The sequence below is a fragment of the Lactuca saligna genome, chromosome 3, assembly GCF_052625555.1.
Source record: "Lactuca saligna cultivar CGN05327 chromosome 3, ASM5262555v1, whole genome shotgun sequence".
NCBI lineage: Eukaryota > Viridiplantae > Streptophyta > Magnoliopsida > Asterales > Asteraceae > Lactuca > Lactuca saligna.
This window is the reverse complement of record NC_136419.1, coordinates 174,919,563-174,943,491: the sequence shown is the minus strand read 5'-3', so window position 1 is coordinate 174,943,491 and position 23,929 is coordinate 174,919,563. Positions and strand designations below refer to the sequence as shown.

The following is a 23,929-nucleotide window of genomic DNA, read 5'->3' as shown; positions in this document are numbered from 1 at the left end:
CATTCAAAAAGGTGACTTTCTGTTCAATCAGCTTCCTTTCTATATCATGTTTGATCATCTTGCTAAGAAGATGATTGAAGCGATTGAACATCTGAGTAACAGTTTCATCAGAATTCTGCTTAAATTCACCAAACTCAGACAAAAGCAAGGTCTGAATAGAATGCTCCAAATCTTCATCTGTGGAATATAGCTCTCGCAGCCTATCCCAGATTTCTTTAGCGGTACTGCAGGAACTCACCAACCTAAATGTATCAGATTGAAGAGCGAATCGGATCAGTCTCAATGCTTTAATGTTGCACTGAAACTTTTCTTTTTCGTCTTGAGCAACATCTTTAACATCTTTTAACAGATCATTATACTCTTTCTGAGTTTTAATGATTCTAGATGTTCCTGAGTGAGCGAATGGTCCTGACACAATAGCTTCCCATATAAGATACCCATTGTCTTCAGATCCGATGACGTAGTCTTCAAAGTGATGCGCCCAAAATTCGTAATCTTGACCGTAAAGAATAGGAATCTTTGTTGTTGATCCAATACTGTTTGAGATGTTGATAGGATTAGATTGAGAATCGTCCATGCTTGATCGTTTAACCTGTTTGAAAGATCAGACTTGTAATATATAATATTAGGGCAAAACGAATAAGTAATGAGATACGTCAATTATGGAGTGACGGCTCAATAAATATCAGTTAATGCGGAATAAACCCTAATAACTTCTTTCACAGAAGAGATGTGTATGAATTACACAGCCTCCTGCTCTGATACCAATTGTTGAGTTATAAAAACTCTTTGATCGATCAGATCTTTGTAACAGGTAAATAATGAACGTAAAAACAATGAGATAAAACACAAGTATGGATCTGAATGAGTCGAATGATTAGATTACTCAATCCTCAGCAGAGCTCGATTAAGAACTTCCGCTGTAGAGGATTCTAGGGTTACAAAAGATATCTTCAAAACAAGACGTGAAATCTACTCCAAAAACTGTATAACAAGATGCATGCAAGCATCTATTAATACTCAAACCCTAAAAAACAAATCACGGATGGACAGGCCCATACCGGATACAAAATAGGGCTAAGAGACGAGCCCAAGACGCAACACCATATACCCAAAAATTGTTATGTTTGATTCAGGTACAAATCGATCATTTGTGTCTCTTGATCTTAGCAAGAGGTTTTATGTCACCCAAGAGTATTGGATTATCCTTAGGTAGTAGAGATCATCGACGCTTGTATCGTAGGCACTTCGCGAGTTCACGAGGGTTGTGTATTGGAGATGTTTAGGGATTGATTTCCTATCGATATCGTTTCTATTCCTCTAAGAAGGATGAGGATCATTGTGGGGATGGATTGGTTGAGCAAGAATGGGGAGCAGAAGTTGGTATGAGTTTGAACCCAAAGAGGGGGAGAACTAGTTATTCTAGGCGAGGGCGCACGACGTGACCCAACTATGTGTTCAGTTGCGAGGGATCGGAGATACTTACAACATGGATGTTTGGGATTCCTGGATTGTGTTATAAACACTCAAGTTAAGGGTAAGAGGTACTTAGATGACGTACCTATCGTTTGGGATTTTACCGATGTGTTTCCTTAGGAATTATCGGGAGTGCCTCCTGAGAGGCAGGTGGAGTTTCAAATTTATCTGGTTCTAGGTGTGACTCCGATATCCAAGGCATCATATTAATTGGTACCTCCAAAGATGCAAGAGTTTTCCACATAACTATAGAAGCTGTTGGACAAAGGGATTTATCAGACTGAGCAGTTCCCTGTGGGGAGCCCACATTTTGCTTGTGAAGAAAAATGGATGCATCTCATTGTATATGTATCGATTAGAAGGAGCTAAAAAAGTTAACGGTGAAGAAACGTTATCCACTTTTGAGGATCGATGATTTGTTTGACCAACTTTAGGGTGCAGAGATGAGGATAACTAGAAGACGGACTTCAGGAGTTGTTATGGGCATTATGAGTTTGTGGTGATGACATTCGGGCTCACTAACGCATCGACATCGTTCATGGATCTCATGAAATAGGTGTCAAGGTCGATGTTGGACCAATCTATGATCGTGTTCATTGACAATATCTTGGTATACTCTAAGACCAAAGAGCAACATGAAGAACACTTGCGATAGGTACTTGATACTTTGAGGAGGGAGGGGTTTTAGGTAAAATGTGAAATCCTTAATTTCACTGCAAAAAAAAAACGACCAATTTGTTTATGCTTTATTTAAAATCAGAGTATCCTTTTTAACAATAATATTATAGAATTTGCTCCCAAAAATATGATAAAGATATTATCAGATCATTTCCGAAGAAATGTATTTTAATTATATTAAATAAAAACGTGAGGATGTCATTATCAATACAGTACATAAGCATAAACGGAAATAACAGAGGCCTGACAACATCTATTATTCTACTGGCCTATAATCCATAATTCTCACATATAATAATCATACCGGTGCTCTTGTGCCACTACGTGTAATACATAGGATTTTCAACCCACAATAATTAAGTTCTTTAATTTCATCCAATCATCCAACCCGGTTACCCGTTCCCGTTATCCTCACTTTCTGTCTCTAAAGCATCTAATTCAAAGGACCTAGCCTAAGGATTATCATCGGGAAGACAATACTGCTTAGGGATTCCTCATCAATATATTCCAGTAAGGCAACCATGAGGGGGATGAAGTACACCTGGTGAACACATAGTTCAAAAACACCTACAGGTTCCGAGCCTGCTAACATTCTACTAGGCTGTCTAGAATAGTTTATGGTCGTCACTTATACTCTACTAGATGACTGGATTAGATTTCAACATTGAGGTCTCTCATCATTTATTTCATCTTTCATCATCTATATCATCTACCCATCTTTACCCAACATAATTATAGGTATAAATACATATAAAGTGTAAATCGAGTAAAACGTGTATAAATCGTTCATCTAGCACATATATCAGGAACACGGATAATAGGAATATATAGCAAGTAATTTATATTAAATACTTCATATCTATGTGTAAGATGAAAATAACTATGCACTCACTTGTTAAAGTGATGACTCGAAATTCGGGCAGCGCTTCGCTTCTAACAATTGTCTTTTCCGTTGACGAAACCTAGTATTATTATCACTAAGTCTTAGTGTATTATTTATCACGACTAATTATTAGTCTAGATTCATCATTTACTCAAAGTCTACTTTCATGATCTATCAAGTAAGGAACAACCAGGTAGGATCATATTGGAGGTAGGGTTCATTTGGTATACGAAGTATACTGTTTGGAAATCCCACTTTAAACACCTCATTAAATTACAGCCTAGACATCATCCCCGTAATTAGATCAATCAGTATAACGACTTTAAATCACTAATAAATGTTGTTTATTAGTTCTTAATTAAGATAATGAACTTAAACATAAGTTATATTTAAAGTAGGGTAATCATAACTCACTTACAAGGGGGTTTAGCGAGGAACCGAGCTCTGCGTGAGTAGAATTTCTGAGCCAAAAGCTCTTCTTCTCAGTGTCTTATAGTGCTTCAAGACTTGCTTCTAACACCTAGGAGGTTCTAGGGGAAATAATAGAGGGTTTTGGGGGTGTTTGGGAGAGATTGGTTGAGAAAGGTATGAGAAAATGAGTGAAAACGAGCTCTATTTATAGGTTGAGATTCTGAGTTACGATGGGCGTAATTTAGATGTACGCACGACATACTGCTGTACGTTGGGCATACTCATGCTACGTTGGGCGTACGCATGATATGTGTCACAATCTTATTCAAATCTGTAGGGAAGAAGTAGTGGCTAAGATTGTGCCACATGTCACTCTGGGATTTTAATCCAAAACTAATTATCTTCTAAAATCTGTAACTTTTGCATACAAGCTCTGTTTTTGACGTTCTTTATATCCACACGTAGGTAGCGACGTGATCAACAACTTTCATTTAGACTTCATCGACTAAATTTGACTTTATTTTTAAAGGTATATTTTTATAAGCTTAAATAGTTAAAGTCCGTTAAAAATTCATAACTTTGTTATCTGATGTCCGTTTTTAACTGTCTTTATATCGTTGAGTTCCTATTAATGAGATCTTCAATTCTCGTTTAGGTCATGTTGGCTAATAATCAATTGATTTAAAATTCGATTTTTGGATTATGCACTGCTACGCTAAATCTTAGAAAATCATAATTTCCTCAAACAAAGTCAGATTTGGACGTTCTCTATATGTATGCTCTTGGTTTAACATATATTATGACTTTCGTTTAGATCTCTTAGGCTAAAAAGTAGTTTATCAAAAATTCCTTTTTTACGATATACGACGTCGTGCCAGTTTAGTCGCAAAACTTCAACGGGTCATAACTTCTTCGTTATAAATCGGATTCCAACGTTATTTATATCTCCGGAATCCTTGTGACGACTACTTCAACTTTCTTCAAATATATCGGGTATAATTATTATTTTATTTTTGACACATATTTTTATTATTATTTTATTATATCGTATAAGTACATATGTTGTACATAAAGCACATAATTTCTTCTTTATTACTTCAAAATAGATTACAATTCTTGGCCCTAAATGTTACATAATCGTAATAATGCTTAACCAAAAACGCATACATTAATTTTTTTTTCTAAATATAAGTTCTGATTGCGCGGAGTGCAATTGTAGGGCTCCCTTGTCAATCATAATGACATCCTGGTCGACCCTGACAAGATTGAGGCTGTGATGCGGTGAGAGATTCTGAGATCTTCATCTGAGATTCAAAGTTTCTTTGGTTTAACAGCATATTATCGGAGGTTCATCTAGGATATCTCTAAGGTTGTAGTTCATGTGATGAAACTAATGAAGAAGAAAATCACTTTCCGGTGGGGGCCTAATCAGCAGACTAACGTGGTCGCCGATGCTTTGAGCCACAAGATGACTAGTGCGAGTGTCAAAATCTAGATAGAAGATTAAGAAAAAAAATATTGGTTTTCACATATCTTTATTTTATATGAGCTGAAAGATAAGTAGTAACTAAAGGTTATATATATATATATATATATATATATATATATATATATATATATATATATATATGCGTAGGTTATTCTATTCAAAGTAATTAATGTGTTATTGTATGCATAACTGTGGGCCAATCAATTTTACCTATTTTAAGAAAGTGATTAATATATATTATTGAATTAAATGTAATTGAAAAATATCATCTAATTTAATTACAAGGGTATTTTAGTCAATTAATATAGGTTTAATAAAGAAAAATTGCATATTTTAAGGGATCATAGATTCTATTAATTTTAAAAATCTGATTTTACGAATTATAACTATTTTAATTCGGACATTCTCACAGAATATGTTTATTTATTTAATTATTTACTCAAAAATAAAAATATTCTTGAACAATAAATAATAAAAATATTCTTGAACTTATTTCTTGATCGTGACTTTAAGAACTTCTTGTAGAATAACAAATTCTTGAACAAACAATTGAAGAATAAATACAAAAAATACTTTATTTCTTATAGAATATGGGTAACAATTGTTAAGAATTACAACGACTAATACATTCTAAGAGAATAATGTGGTCCGTTTCAATTTTATGGTCCGTTCTTCAAGCATCAACTTCTGTGATTCCAATAGAATTGGAATACGTGATTCCATTCCAATAGAATTGGAATCTCACCAATATCAGCCATTGAATCATCTACATAAACATACTTGATACCTTTTCATAATTCAACCTTGTCAAGATCCTGCACTGTCCACATAAATGAAGTTTTAAATCAGAAAAAAAAAAAAACATAAATTGAAATATGAATCAGACCATTTGAATCAGTCTCTATGCTGCATCAATCAGACCATTTGAAAGAAACACAGATGATCTCCATATCACTCAAAACCCCCAAATTCCACTTGAATTGGAATTATAAAGCTGAGTTATCGATTCCAGTAACAAACAAAAATGGAAGGAAAAAACCCTAAGTGAAAATTAACTCGAATAGAGCTTCATGTTAGTTCATTATATCAAAAATCGAATCTAACCAAACATCGATTCACTCGAATACGAAGCTCAAAAGAAAAATAATTCAATCAAACAAGTAAAGCAATAAACCTCGTAACCAACAGAGAAACTCGAACTGGACAAAAAATGGATCATTGGAAGAGAAAAAAACGCTGACTAGAAGAGAGTAAGCTAACCTGATTGGTAGAAGTTGGTTTATTGATTTGAACAGAAATTGATAGATCAAAGGAAGTAAGAAGTGTAGACCGGAAGGGGGATTAAGGTTCGTAATCGGAATCTTTTCGTTAGAAGGATGGTGAAAGTCAGGGGTGATGATGGGGTATTGGTATTGGAGTACGTTGCCGTTTCAAAAAAAAAAAAGATATAAAACCTGGAGAAATTAGGGTTCAAAATTAATACCATGATTATAGGGATTATTTTTGGAAGTTGTTAATCATATTACTAAATTACCCTTATTTATTTATTAAATTATTTATTATTATTATTATTTTTTTAATTTTGATTGCCCCACATTTATACATACGATAATACAATAATTATTTTAAACACCTGAACCTATCTCCCTCCCTCTCTCTCTCTCTCCCTCTATATATATATATATATATATATATATATATATATATATATATATATATATATATATATATATATATATATATATATATATATATATATATATATATATATATATATATAGAGAGAGAGAGAGAGAGAGAGAGAGAAAGAGAGAAAGAGAGAGAGAGAGAGGGAGAGAAAGAGAAAGAGAGAGAGAAGTATGTAAGCTCAATTGAGAAAATAAAAAAGATTGATAATAGATGAATCATTCGGAGCCAATCATTTATTTTTGCCGCAAAACGCTCCGGCGTACCGGACCGACGGAAGTTAAGTAATATTCATATATGAGTACAAATATATGCGTATTCATATATGAATACACCACCTCCTTCCGCCACCAACCACCACCGCCACCGCCACCGCCATCAACCACCACCACCACCTCCATAACCAACAACCACCTTCGCCACCACCCATTGTCACCATATTCGTATATGAATAATCACTTCAGTTATATTTATTTATATATGAATATACGTATTCATATATGAATATGATCTGTTCAGTCGATCTGGTACGCTCGAACGCTTAAGCGACAATTTCGAAATGAATGACCTAGATTCATTAGCTCGCGTAGGGTAGGGATGAAAGTGGGTCCAAACCCGAACTGGATGGACCCGGACCCGGAAAACCCGGAACCGGTTAACGGGATTTTATAGAACCGGAAACCGGACCGGTATATAGGAACCGGTTCCGGTTTGGTTCCGGGTATGGTTCCGGGTAAAGTGGGTTTAGAACCGGAAAACCCGGAAACATCAAAGTGGGTAGGTTGGAACCGGATAAAGTGGGTTTAGACCCGAAAAAACAGAAATTTTTTGGTAATTACTTACTACTTAGTGGGTTGAACTTTGAAAATTTTCATATTGATATCCCGACTTTGGGGGGGGGGGGGGGGGGGGCTGTAACTTATTGAATACGAAACCACAATTAACAAAATTATAGTCTAAAATCATGTACAAACTCTAAAATACACTCTGGAAAAACCCGCATGTCAATCCGAATTTAAACGAATGAGATATACTTGTGTTAATATTTTCACATAATACAAAGTACAAAAACAAATAGCTGAAAAGTTGAAAATTTTCAGTTTTGATATCCCGACTTCGGAGGACTGTAAATCATTGAATGTTAAACCAAAAATTACAAAATTATAGTCTAAACTCATGTACAAACTGTAAACTAGAAGTTGGAAAAAAAAACCATATGTCAATCCGACTTCAAACGAATTAGATATGCATGTTTTAAAACTTTCACCAAATACAAAAAAAAACTAAAAAACTAAAAACTTTCAGCTTTAGTATCTCAACTTTTGAGGACTGTAAGTCAATGAATATAAAACTAAAAATGACAAATTTATAGTCTAGAATCATGTACAAACTCTAAACTACATGTTAGAAAAAACCGTATGTCAATTGGAGTTGAAACGAATAAGATATGCATCTTGTAAACGTTTCACAAAAAGTGGTTCCGGCCCTAAAAGTGGTTCCGGTTCCGGATTTTAGACCCGGTTTACCCGGACCCAATGGACCCAAACCCGGATTACCCGGAACCCGAATAAAACCAATTTTTAAACCCGGAACCGGACCCGGTTCTATATATTCCGGTTCTAACGGGTCCGGTTCCGATTTCGGTCCGGTTCCGGTTCTAAATCTCATCCCTAGCGTAGGGACTATGAAATGTGTGAGTAACAGAAATTGCTTAAAGAACAAAATATAAACTTTTCACTACAATGTAGGGACTATTATTAAAATTTACATTATAAAACAATAAAAGAAAGACGTGTTTAGGTGGTTGGAGAGGCTCAACGGATCTATGAAATTGGAATAACGCGGAAAGCGTAAAAGGGGCCGGCAACATTAAGCATGCGACCGTTTATATAAAGTCGAGGCATACAAGCGCGTGATAGTGATTTCCATGAGGTCACAATGTTTCCTTGCTTATATATATATATATATATATATATATATATATATATATATATATATATATATATATATATATATATATATATATATAGGAAAAGTGAATATACCTTTAAGGGTATACAAACTTAGGTACCCAAACCCACCATAATACGTCATTTTGTTTGATATATTTATTATAATGTTCTTTAACGTCAATTCCTAACTTTACTTACAATCAAGATTTTCGAAATTTTACTATTATCTTCTTCCTACATCATATCTTTTTACCGAACACCTACTATGTTATATATATTATAGTTGAAAATGAAAAATATATAAGTGGGAGATAAATGTGAAATTTATACAAATCTTGGAAGTAAATAAAGTTATAAGTTGAATTATAAAAACAATGGACAATTATAATGTATATATATGATACAAAAAGACATAGTATTGTAAGTTTGGATACCTAAATGTAAATTTATTCTGAAAGGATGTTATTGCTGACATTAACAACGAATTTAATTAATTTCCATAAAAAGATAATTATAATTATTGATATCATTTAATATATCTACAATTATAGAGATTATTTAATATCTATATTTATTCATTCAAATAATTATTTAGCTTTACTAAATTTCTATTGATGCATTCTAGCATACAATAAATATAAGAAACACATTAACCTATATATATATATATATATATATATATATATATATATATATATATATATATATAGAGAGAGAGAGAGAGAGAGAGAGAGAGATAGGTTCAAATGTTTTTAACTAATATGTGTTTTCCAATACACCAACCACAAATTAACAAATAATTAAATAATTTATTAAATGAATAATGGTGTTTTGGACCTTTTGTACTTTGAATTAATTGGATCATTTAATTGAATTCGTCCAATTAAGGAAAGAAAATAACTATGTTTGAACTAGCCTCTCTTATATCTTATGATGTTTCTTCTTCTTCACATACCGGTAGATCGACCATAAAAGAAAAAAAAACAAGCGAGTCGATTGCTTCACAGGAAACACACATGACTCCACCACTAACGTCCACTATTTGTTATCCTCACCACATGTGATCTACTTAATCTCTCACCATTATCTTCTTGCAACCCTATCTTGCTCGTTATTTTAAGAACCCTAACCAGCCACCACCAAGCCTCCATTCTATATTCTTCATCGTCCTACACTAGCATCGTCTTCATAACCATTTTTTGCCACTATTCTGTACAGGTAAACATATTCTTATATATCTTTTAGTTGCAAAACATCATACGAACTTCCTCTATACTTCTAATTATAGGTAATCATATTCTTATATCCTTTTTAGCCAAATTTTGATATGTAATTTGGTAATGGTGTTCAAGGTGTCTTTATTTTTAAAATCCTTTTTATGTGGGTGGATTTAGTTCATTTCATTAGTGATATTCTATAAAGCATGATGATTTGGGTGTGTCCTAAACATGTTTTAATGTAATTAGTGATTCTTAAAGAATAAAATATGTATTCTTTAGAAAATGTTATTCTTGATAATATGTTGTATAAATCTTTAAGCATGTTAATTATAAAAAATATATTGAATGAACCATATTCTGCAAGAATAAAATCGAATATATCTTTACTGGTTTATGTTTTATTCTCTATCATTCTGACAAAATAAAATCGGTTATTTTTAGAAATTATAATAGAATTACATTTGAATTAATTTAAAAAATTCAAATTTAAAAAAAGGAAATTAATTATCCATTGAAATCCGAAAATTTTCTTTTTTAATATATGTTAATTGAGCAAAACACCATTCTTCTGAAATTTGTATGATTATATGGTATATGTTACCCTATTATCATATCGTAGACCCTTAGATCATAACCATTGATTTTACTCATCCATTGGTCCAAAATTATGCTTACGGACATACAATAGATGTAAGAAACATAATAACCTATATATATATATATATATATATATATATATATATATATATATATATATATATATATATATATATATATATATATATATATATATATATATATATATATATATATATATATATATATATATATATATATATATATATATATATATATATATACTGACTGCTTGTAAATAATCTGAATTCAAAATGATTTTTGAACAACAATATGTCTAATACTTGTTTATGCAATTATAGAGATTTAAATATATATTTTTAATTTATGCTATGAAATACGTAAGCTTTGATAAAATATTAAAATGATGAGTTAACTGGTTATTTATATAAGTTATACCATATGTTTAGAGTAATGTGTTATTTGTTTTTTTCTAAGGCAAAATGTCTACGATCTGCGGACTACATCTGTAGACCTCTGCAGTAGAAGAGGTGAACCAAACGTCTGCAGTCTGAAAAAAGAAGATTGTTTGTTTTTTTAACATTTGCGGGCTACTAAAATAAACTGAAATTTAAATAAACTCATTTTTTTAAACTTCAAAGTGATTTTTTAATATTTTTCTGACTTTGTTATAAATAATTAACGAATTTAGATCAACTTTTATGTATTATTGTATAAAAAATAAAAATAAAACGATATGAATTAACGTATATATTTGATAAAAACCAACAACTTTGGTTGCAAAGTTACAACTAAACATTATAGTTAGTGATCAAAGAATTTTGATATATAAATGGATGGAAATAAACTTCAATTTTTTTTAATTAAATCCATTAAAAACGTACCATAAATATTTTCTCGAGAAATTAAAGATACTGTATTAAATAATGTTTTATAAAATTTGGCAAAAAAATATAAGAATATATTATGATTTTTTTTTCATATTTGTATAAACAACTTCAATGGCTATCAGTGTAATAAATCTTTAGTTATAAATTTATCAAAAATATCATGTTTATATCGTCAAACGTTTTTTTTTTTTTTTTTTTTTTTTTTTTTTTTAAGTTTTGTAATTTTTTTTCAAATTGTTTATCATTAATAAAGTTGGAAAAAATATAAATTAAAAAAAACTTGAAATATATAATATATTAGGCTAGAAGATGTCTGAAAATGTTAGAAGATTCTGGTCCACATCTGCGCCAAGAAGAAGGCGCGCAGACATTTTTAGGCCTGCAGTCTTCAAAAAAAAAACAAACAGTCTGCAAAGACTAATGTCTGCGCGTGATCTGCGCGGCGCAGACAGAAGAGATCATACAGATCTGCAGACAAATACCAAATACTAGCTAAATTACATTGTAATAACCGTTAGTACCTTTGAAAAACTAGGGAACATGTTCATGGCAAAAGAAACATTGCAGTTTTTAAAACGACCAAAAGTAAAAATCAATAATGTATTCCTTTTATGATAGATCAATATTATATTTTTATGAAACATGTAATGCAATTTTTAACTAAATGATTTTCGTGGGAATTTCTATAAAGTGCTTAATGTAGTGTTTATGTATCATCATGATTTGATGAGAAAGGTATATTAAATTTATAGTTGTAGGCATTTCTATGAAGTGTTGGTTAAAAGAATTATAATAAGTTAATATGATTTCATTTTTTTTTTTTTTTTGCAATACTCTAAAAATTGTTTTATAGCTTTTGGTTTGTTTGGGAAATTTCACTTATATTTTTGGTATTGTTAATAAATTACATAGAAATTTGTTGCATAGCTTTTAGCTTGTTTTGGAATTCATTAAATATTCAATGGGTGTTGGAAGGAATTAAATTCTATTTCTTATTATTATTATTATTATTATTATTATTATTATTATAAATACTATCAATTTATTTCTAGTCATTAGTATATTTTCTTTTTATTTTTTGAAAAATATCTAATAAATGATAATTATATCATTTTCAAAACTTTTTTTATGCAACAAGAAATAAATTAGTAAACCAACCCTCACTCCATGTCCATGACACCATGTATTATAAGAAGATGTTTCTTCCCTTCACTTTCCTTCATCAACTTCTTCTGCAAAAACCAGCTTAAAAATGGCTGCAATTTGCTCCAGAATTTTCCTCTTCTACAATCTCATCTACACGATCTTCCTCTCTTTCATTCCAAAAAAACTCAGACATTACCTCCCTTCTTCATACAATCCACACCAACAACAACAACAACAACAGATCCACGACCTCACCACCACCACCAGTCCATTACTTCCACCTCCATCAACACCGCGTTCTTCTCGCATGGATTCCGACCAGCTCCACCGCATCTTCCAGATGTTCGACAAAAACGGAGATTCCAGAATCACCAAACAGGAGCTCAACGAGTCCTTAGAGAACATGGGGATATTCATCCCAGACTCAGATCTAGTTAAAATGATCGAAAACATCGATGAAAACAACGACGGATGTGTTGATATCGACGAGTTTGGTGCTCTGTACAAATCGATCATGGACGACAGGGAAAACGAGGAGGATGTGATGGAAGCCTTCAATGTGTTCGATCAAAATCGAGATGGGTTTATCACTGTGGAAGAATTGAGATCGGTGTTAGAGTCGCTAGGGCTGAAGCAAGGGCGGCAGGCGGATGATTGCAGGCGAATGATCATGAAGGTGGATGTTGATGGTGATGGGATGGTTAGTTTTACGGAATTTAAAGAGATGATGAGATCAGGTGGGTTTTCCGCCATGGCTCAAAATTGAAAGCTTGAATTACACATCGATTATGATCTGATTAATCAAATCATTCATTCCAATTATGTTCATTTGTTTGTTAATTTCGTTTTTTATGATCTGGGGATGATTTTAGGACTTTTAAGAGTCTTTTTTTTATAATGATCTTTATTTTGGGGGTTTTATGTTCTTGACCTCGAACCCAAGATACAATCCCAACATGAATTTCTGTAAGGATGTATATAGTTCGATCATCATTGATTCTTTAATTTTATTGGAGAAATTACATTTTAAGTTGTTTATGATATGTGTAATGTGTCACTGAACGATGAGGATCTTCCTTCTGGACTTGTTCTATAATTGATATATTTTATTTTAATTTAAGTTGGACTAAATTACAAATTTGGTCCCTACATTTTATCCAAAATTGCAAGTTCCTTCTCAATTTTGAAATTGTCTTGTTGTTGTCTTTAATTCTGTAATTCGTTGTGTATATGGTCTCTACCGGCTAAATTGATGTCAAAGTTTGTAGAGACATTGACTTTGAGTAAAACAGTCGGTTAACTCTATTTTTGATGATAACAAATGTTATAAAAATTTATTAATTTATTAAACATGACAAATGTTATAATTTTAAGTATGGAGATAGATGGTGAGAGGATATTTATTTCTTCTATTTTTCTTCTTATCCATTTCTCTTATTATTTTTAGATTCAATGAAAGTTCCTAAATAACTTCAACCACATATACAAACATGTTTTGAAAATGGGACCACACTTCAAAAAGTTAGGCAACGATCAAGTTATTTTTTTTAATTTTTTTTTAAATCTCAAAAAACCACTTGTTAGCACACTAATGGGAAGCAATGCGAAAACCAATTTATAATAAAAAAGTGTTGGGAGAATGCTTATTAACTTATTAGCATAGTCGTATTCACCAAACACAATTTAAACTTTTTTCTTCTTCTTGATATTTATAAGGTATCATTTATAACCCATTTTATTTTGTTGGTTGATGTGCCACTGACTATAGGTGGTAAATATATTATGAATCAAATGACAAATCCATTCTTTTAATTAATAAATGCGTTTTTTCTTTTTTCTTTTTTCTTTTTTTGTCCAACACTTCTTAAAAAACAATAGGTCCTACATTTTTTGTATATAATTTATAAAATCGGGTGGTTCATGGACCACCTTCAACATATATAAACTCTCTAAATGAATTTTAGGTGAAGTACAACAACTATTTCCATAATTATCTTTTTAGGTTATATACGACCACTCGTTACGGACAACGCCGGAGGACGTTATTCCGTCGTGGCCAATGAAAAACGGTGTCATAACGTCTGAAACACCGCCCCCTAGTGGCATTATTTGGTATTACAACATTACCGTGTTTGTGGTAACGGGAGGGAACAATTCCAATTTTGTCCAATTTTATTAAAACGGTCAATTTTAAACCCTTAAAAATGGTCACAAAGTCTCTCTCTCTCTCTCTCTCTCTCTCTATATATATATATATATATATATATATATATATATATATATATATATATATATATATATATATATATATATATATATATATACCTACAAAATTCATCAATTCCTCTCAATTACACATTTCTTTCAATTTCTTTATATTTTCTATTTTTCAGTTTATAGAAAATGGGTTATTTTGATCTGTTTCATCTATACAACGATGATAACGACGACAAAGATATATTCATGAGTATGATGTACCAATATTCTATGGACATGCTATCGTCAGAGTCAGCTCCACTACTGACAAGACGTGCGGCATCGAATATAGATCGTGAAGAAGGATACAAACGTCTAGTACACGATTATTTTGAGAATAATTGTATCTACCAACCTAGCGATTTCAAAAGATGGTTTCATTTGCGAAAAAAATATGTTTCAACGGATAGCCAATATATTGGAAAACGGGTATCGTAAATACACGTTTTAGATAATTGTTTTTTAGATAACATAAATATACCTTTTAGATAACTCTTTTTAGATAACATAAGTACACATTTTTTACAAATTAAATATATATTTAGGTATGAATTTTTCCAAATGAGGTATGATAGAAGAGGTGAACGAGGTTTTACAAGATTGCAAAAATATATTGTTGCAATCAAGCTTATGGCTATGGAGGAGTCGCCCGATTCCATTGATGACTATATGAGAATGTCGGAGCGAACTGTACAAGAAAGTTTGTATAGATTGGTGAGAGGTGTTATCGAAACCTTCATGTAACATCCGGTTCCTGGTGCGTATTTAATTCCAAGTATTATTGTATTTTACCCTGGGACTCGGCGAGTTGAATGCCCAACTCATCCAATAAACTCGGCTTTACGCGCGGATTTTAAGTGACCTACTCGACGAGTTGGGAGACCGACTCGGCAAGTAGGAGCTGTCTGAGTGAAACCCTAAATTTGAGGGTTTGTACCCTATTTAAACAACTTATCTCCTCCCTAAATTTGAGAAAGAACGAGGTATGTGATGCGTACGATCGACCGAGCTCAAGTAAGTTTTTCCCAAGATACCCATACATGCTATGTTATGTTGTATGTTCTGACTATGAGAACTGCATGCTAGACTAGGGCTAAGGATCTAGGGAGGATGGCATATATGTCTGTTGTATGAGTTTATTGAGCTATGTGCTAGGGCTGGTTAGTCAGCAATATAGTATCCTGATTAGGTTATTTCTGGTATTCGATACTCAATGCACAAATGCTACTTGATTTGTGCTGAAAGGGGGTTCCGGCTAGCTTTAACTAACTAGAGAGCAAATATGTAATAGTATCCACAAGATAGTTAGGGAAAGATGGTAGGGACTCCTTGTGTAGTTGATGGCAGAGAGTAGGTCGGAGAGTGCCCTAGGACAAGCCCAGGATGAGATTAGTTGGAAAGTTGTATTAGTAGAAAAGGACTTGGTGAAGTCAAGGCAATTCTTGAGGAAAGTACAGATAGATGTGGAAGGTAGTATGTGCCCATACTACTGGAAGCAGAGGATCCGTACTCGAATCAAGGAGGGCTAAGATAGAACCAGGAAACTTGGAGAGTGTGTGAGATCTCTTGAAAGTATATATGACCCTAACATCATTGTGTTTGTTTTCAGTATGGCGATTATGCAACATGGAGCAGGATCTGGGTCAGGCTCGGGTGCGGGATCCGAGCAGGTTGATGATGGGCTACGTGAGTTAATCGCATCTGAGATCACGAGAGGTATCCTTGAGGCGACCGCGGTCATTTTCGGGTCGATCAAGGAAGGGTTATCGAGCTGATGGAGGATCGCCTCCGGACATTCAGAAGTGACTTGGCGTCCATCCAGTCGGTTACGCGCACACTTTCCTTCAAGGACTTTAGGGGGAGTGGTGCGCCATACTTTCATGGGGCGAATGACCCCATTGCAGCTAGGGGATGGATCACGAACATCGAGTATGCGTAGCTAACGAGCTTCTCCCCGGAGGGGTCAAAGGTCCGCCTCGTTACGGGTTGTTTGAGAGACAGAGCTAGGGATTGGTGGGATTCAGTTGGTGACTCGTTGGGAGCCCCAACCATTGAGGCTATGACTTGGTCAGACTTTGTGACCAGGTTCAGGGCTGAGTTTGCACCAGTTGTGGAGCTTCAGTAGCTAGCCAGTGAGTTTCTTGATATGGGACAAACTACAGAGTCAGTGGCGGAGATCACTGCCAAGTTCTGGGAGAGGGCCTTGTTGGTACCTCAGTATGCAAGGGATGAGGATATGCGGAAGACCCGCTATCATGATATGTTGAGGGCTGACATTTGGGAGCATGTCAGCTATTCAGCCTGTCCGACCTTGGAGTCCATGATTGCCAGGACGATGGAGAGAGATTGGTTTAGAGCACCTCAGGAAGAGGAAGGCAGAGACAGAGCAGAGTATTAGGGTTTCGGGGAACAAAACCAGGGGATCCGATGCTAGTTCGAAGGGCTAGCCAGGCCAGAGTCATTGTAGGAAATGCAGTAGGCCGCATGAGGGAGCTTGTAGAATGGGATCATCAGGCTGCTACAAGTGTGGTAATACGGGGCATTTTGGTAGGGATTATACTGCTCATTCCCCCACTGTTCAGACTTTGGATCTGATTTGCTTTCTTTAAAATCAGAGGGGACATAAAAAGGCCAACTGCCCTAGATTGACAGCAGTAGTAGCAGCGCCAGTGGTGGCACCGACTCTAGTGACTGCACGAGTTACGGATGGCCGGAAGGTCAATTCAGAGGCTCCATTGATGAGGAGCCGAGCTTTTCAGTTGACAGCCGAGGAGGCACGCGCCGCACCCGATGTGGTGACGGGTATGGTTTCTGATGGGTTTTGGTCATAAGACATCCTATATGCTCATACAAACCCTAATGCTTGGATCTAGGTTTCTCTATTGTACATGCTTTGAATCCAAGACTATAAACCCTAATTCTAGCATACAAGTAATCATATTAACATGTAATTAGGTTTAAGATCATACCTTGATTGTTATGTAGCAATAACAATCCTAATTCCTCCTTGAATTGACTTTGGAAGGCTTAGAGTCACAAGTGTCACTCCTCTAATGGTTCACAAACACCATAAGCAAGAGGATGAAGAGGAGAGAGGTTGGAGGCTGCCAAAAACATGTGTAAACCCTTACAAGAAGCTTAGCCACGTTTTTGAGCCTTAAGGGGTCTTTATATAGTTGGGCTATTAGGGTTATCTAACAAGGAAACCCTAATTTGGATGCTTAAGCCCTAAGCAACCCATAGACTCCTTTTATCAAGCCCATGGACGATTTCCTTATGGGTTTCCCATTAGAATTCGTCCATCCCTTAATACAAGGCAATCCATGGCCCAAATTGCAATTATCTTATAATTACAATTCCAGTCCCTTAAGTTTAATTAATCTCTTTTAGTCACAAAACTAATTACCAATTAATTATTGACTAATATTAATTAAACAATATGATTTCTCCTTTAATATATTATTCTCATAATATATTAATAAATCATATTTAATCCTTACTCTCCATAATTCATCCTATCAAGTTGCTTTGGTGAAGGCAACCCAAAAGGACCATGCACCATCGGGTCAAGTACATACCAAAATAGTTATGGACTTAGACACTAATCCAACAGTCTCCCACTTGGATAAGTCTAACAACTATTCTGCGTATGACTTCACATCCCGATCTGCAATCGTAGCTTTCTAAAGCCGCTGTCAACTCTGATCATATCAGATATGCGTGTCCTTAGATAAGGGATCATATATTCCTCCATTCTAGATATCGTATGAGATATGATTTCAAATCATTCTCTTTGTACTATATCTCGATTTCCGATTTACGACGACAGACTAATTGAACAAATCAAATTAGCCCTAGCCCGGCCGAGCATTTACGTATGTCATCACTAAACCATCGAGGGGCCCAAAGATATCGCTTCTATCCTACCTTGGATAAAAGGAACGGATAAACTTTGATACAATGCTTGCTTGCACTCACTAACCAAATCACACACAACAATATGTTTTATAACACCAAGTTACTAGTGAGTTTACATATTATCAATGTGCAACCGATTAGTAAGATACAACTCACACATCTCGGTTTCAAGAATACAAGATGTTATCGTCTCACTAATCACTCAAGATAGTGATCCAAGTGAGCGTGGGTTTAATCCAATGCTCAAATCATATTCATAAGCACTCATGAACGTTGCAGCAAACATTTGCTTATGTCTAATACTTTTCTAGACAATCCACACACCAATTCATGACAGTCTTCATTCATATCTACTTCCAAAATATGAACGACTGTGGCCCGTTTGAATAATTCGATTATTCTTAATAAACTCAATTATTCTGGAAGTCAAAACATGCAAGGTGAAACACAAGAATAATACTAATCCCATATAGCCTCAAACCTTTGAGTATAAACAAAACACGTTTTATTTATCACCATATCGATTACTCATTATTTGTCGTTTCGGGTAATCAACTTCTTACTTGAATTCCAACACTTGTCCCATGCTCCTAGCATGCACACAATGTTTACCTATGGTTCTTACTTTTGTGAAATAGACAAATTGAACACATTTCCAATCATTCTCATTTTACAACTCCAAATCCATTTTCTTAAGTGCAAGAATATCAAATTCTTGTTACTTATAGAATATACTAGATTCTAACACTTTATGCAACGATCCTTTTGTAATGTCACTGTACCAAAGTCTCAAAGACTATTGCCAATGATATTACAAAGTCCTCTATCGGAGATTGTTACAAGACAATTCCTTAGATATGATGTCTCTCACTCAAAGTACATTCCTTTGAACATCCTTTTGCAAAAAAATTTCTAATCTAGACATAGATTTTCAATATTTACTTCCTAATATGGACACGCTTCCATATTTTCCATATGACAACTCATTTCTTAATAGAATCTTATCTATTCGTAATGATGTCGATATTGTCCATCCAATATGGAAACATTTCCATAATTTCCAATACTATACTTCCAACTACTCACAAGCGACCAATTCTCGTCGAACTTCGAATCGTCCTTTGATAGTTGTTTAATTATTTTAGTCAGAACCAATTCTAGTCCCTTTTCCCTCTAAATGCGCTGGACATTTGGAAAATTTTAGAATGGTCAAACATTAAAGCATTTGCAATCGATCCTATACCCGAAGCGTATGGGACACGACGCACAATGTTTTATTTTCTATGTTCTCAAAATTCGAATTGTGAAGAGGAATGCCGTAATCATAATCGAAATTTTAAGAACACACTATGTACCTTTGACTAAATTTATTAACATTCCACAACCTAATCCTTTATATTTGAAATGAAGCATAATATTCTCTCCCTTAATTATAGCAAAACAACTTTTCAACTCTTACAACTTTGCAAAGTATGACTCTTGTTTTCTATAATTAATATTGCCAACTATGCAATACGTGCCTTAATAATCATACAATCATAACATTTATGCTCCCACTATCATGATGATTATTATAAAACATAACACTTATGCTCCCACTAGCTTCGACATGTATTTATAAACATCTTAACTTTCAGAAAAACAATACTTATTGAATTTCTTAAGTTCATGTTTCTAATACTTAGTGCTTTGATAATCTTTTATCAAGGCTTCTTGAACTTATACACTTTTGCCTTAGATAGTTCATATGTGTGTCTTAACAATTAAGACTAATTGCCAAACCTCACAATTCAAATTATGGAAAGGGATGCCGTAAGCATGATCGAATTCGAGAATGCAATTTTACAATCACTATCTTTTAAAATCTTTCTTAGTGAAAGCATTTTCTCACAATCATTTTCATGAAGGAGGAAATCTTATGACACTTAGATTTAAACGGTGTATGTGTTCCTATCCATGTGAATTTGTTAAAAGGCAAAGTTTACGACAAATTCAAACTCATATGGATCGAACTTTCTTAATCTTGATTTCTTGCCTTATGGTAGCACAGCTGCCCACCACGTCTTCCAAGTAGTTAAGTAGCTCACCTTTTCCTATCAATGTACTTTCCATTGATCAAGGTACTTGCCTTTTATGCATTCAAATGAGAACTCATAGGACTCACATGCATAATTAACTCGATTGGATTTGCACAGAAACAAAATAATGTCTTCACGATAGGTTGTAAACCTCAACTCGTGTGCTAGTGATGATCAATAAGGTTTATTTGATTTGTTCTTGAAACCTTTCAAGACCATTAAGACTCCCACTGACTCCTTGACATATAAGATTCTTTTGTCAATAAACATTTCTTGACAAACAAATATTCAAGAGTTAGTGTAGTTTTTATCAAAACACTTCACAAATTTGTCCTAGTTGGTCTTTTGTCTTATCCAAGACATCACAACTTTCCACATTTGATGAATGTTATAAACCTTTATAATACTATTCACTCAATGTCACAATCTTGACTTTAAGACTTGTTTTGGAACGAAGTGTGATTGACTTCTTGATTTGACCATTTCTACAATCTTTGATTCCTCTTCTTGGACATACAATTGTACCAAGACTCAGTTAGAGGATCAATTGAGATATGGTTCTTAATCATTAAGACCTATCATAAAGCATAAAAGCTACTCTCCCTTCTTCTTAGAATGGAGAAACTCTTATCTTTCTGTCTATTTGATTCTTCTTATTCGTTTTGCTATTGATCTAAACCCTTTAATCAATTCAAAATTACACTTAATCTTGTAAGTATAATCATATTTACTAAACCTTTAGTAAATCATGATGAATATCTTTGTTACTCTTATGGTGAACTTGATCAACACACAACTTTGTGTATTCGATCTCCTAGTCCTTCACTTGACACTTTGTCAATGAATTAGTCTAATTTCCAAAATATGAAATTTCTCATTCATCGTGCAACCAGGTTGCATGATTCCAAGTTTCTATCCGATTGAAACTTTGGGTGATGAGAAACTCTCCCTATTTGGTAAATTCTTGACATTTCCATAAATAACATAACTAAGAATCACATCCATTCGTTGTAGAAATATTCAAACACCAATTTTCATAACGATTTCATTGCAAGGAAATAAACAAACAAATAAGTGAGTCAAAATTTATTTTATTTATAAAAGCAGCGGAAAAACATTTGTCCTTACAATGCAAAATCTATTGAAAACTATATAAAAGGAAAATTTCTAACAACTCTATCATAACTATCTAAGCTCAAAATCCAATCTTCAAGTCCATGCGATCGAGATCCATCACTTGTGATTAGATTTAGGGGTGCAAACGAGCCGAGCCGAGCCCGAGCCTGGCCAGGCTCGGCTCGGGCTCGTTTAAGTTATATGAGGCTCGAGCTCGAGCTCGGCTCGATTCGAGCTTTCTTGTACTGAGCTCGGCTCGAGCTCGTAAAGAATTATCCAAGCTTGGCTCGGGCTCGGGATCAACTCGTTTTTTATCTGACATGCCTAAATGAGCTTAAGCTCGGCTCGAGCTCGTTAAGAAGCTCGTTTACTAATACCCTAAATCCGTAATTCCTCTAATATATTTTTATTTTAATATATATAAATAATAATAAATTATATTATGTAAAGGCTCGTTTAGGCTCGCGAGCCTAATCGAGCTTAATGACATAGGCTCGAGCTCGAGCTCGTTTAATAAACGAGCTTAATATTAAGCTCGAGCTCGGCTCGGGCTCGTTTAAAATCGATTTCGAGTCAAGCTTTTAATGATCCGATCTCGAGTAGCTCACGAGTAGCTTGGCTCGTTTGCACCCCTAATTAGATTCATCTTGCTCTCTTATCAAGCTTCCTTTCTTTTCACCGATCCTTCAAAACATTCAAATGCAATCTTATCACATCATGTATTAAGAATCAATGAATAGGAACTTAATGGAGTTAGATAGTGGATTCTTACCTAAAGCGTAGTCATACTTTTGACTCTCCCATCTCTTAGATCTCTTAGGTAAGTAGGGAAACTTCATCTCCAATGCCCTTTCTCTTGGCAATAAAAGCAAATTGACTCTTTTGGAACAACACATGGAACTACTTCAGACATCGCCTTTCTCTTATGATCAAACTTTTCGATCATTGCATGTCTTTCATTGCCATTGTCTATATCCATAGAGGTCTTGAAGGCAGATTCACCAATCAACTTTGCTTTTCTATTGCGCCAAACCATTGTTGATTCAGCAGCAATAAGCATGTAGGTGAGATCTATAAGTGTCATGTCGTGGTTCATCATATAGTAGTCTCTTACGAACTCACTATACGAGTTAGGAAGTGAGTGAAGAACCCAATCAACAGCAATCGCTTTACCGACAACGGATCCCATCATTCTTAATCTATCAATGTGTGACTTCATCCCTAAGACGTGTGCACACACCGACTTGCCCTCTTTATGTTTACTTGCCAAAAGGGCTTGAGTGATATTGAACCTTTCAATTTTACAATCTTGTGGGTTAGGGAGAATAATTGGAGGAGGAGGAGGAAGTGAAGCATGATTTCTTGTTCCTCGATCGAATCATGGAATATCATCTTCATGTGGAATGCTTGTTCCATGGGATTTGAGAAGACCATAGTTGTCGAACTTTGACATCGGGAGAAAAACGAATTCAAGTTAGTTGATTGATTGAGTCCTTGGTAAATCACCCAAATGAAATTCCAAGGCTAGGACCCAACACAATATCCTACAACTCGGGAGAGGGATGCCGTAACCCAAATTGCAGAATATTTGAAGGTAAGTGAATGACGATTCACTAATTTCCACCATGAAAAACGAAAAAGAAATTTAAGTTTTAAATCTATGAAAACTCCTAGATCCTTTGAGATTCATTGAACATTTCAATGGCATGTTTAAATCTCGATATGCCCCTCTTGTTTGTGACTGGGATGCCGAGGATCACAAAGCGGGTGTGAATAACCATGCAAACTACATGGTGCCCTCACATGTTACAATCACCTACTCGATGTGCCGATAAACCACACACGCTCCACTGAACTATGACAAACATTGAGTCACCCTTTGCTACCTTTGCTTAGAACCATTTAGTGTGCCGGTAAACCACACACGCTCCACTAACATCTTCGCAAGGGCACAAAGTGTAATTTCATGGAATTGCATCAATTCACTTTTGCCTAAGTAACTAAGATTGGGAATTTGATAAACATTTAGTTACTTTGTATTTCATTATACTTATAATGGAAGGTTTCGTCCTATCCTACCCGTTCGGCTAACGACCCTCCACTAGTCAAGAGTGCGGTGGGTAAGAGTGGATA

The 23,929-nt window shown here is 34.3% G+C and overlaps 1 pseudogene; it reads left to right on the top strand.

Annotated features, from left to right (window-relative positions):
* The first annotated feature begins 12,480 nt into the window (after nucleotides 1-12,480).
* On the top strand, nucleotides 12,481-13,471 carry LOC145037505 (calmodulin-like protein 3 pseudogene; annotated as a pseudogene).
* Nucleotides 13,472-23,929: the final 10,458 nt, after the last annotated feature.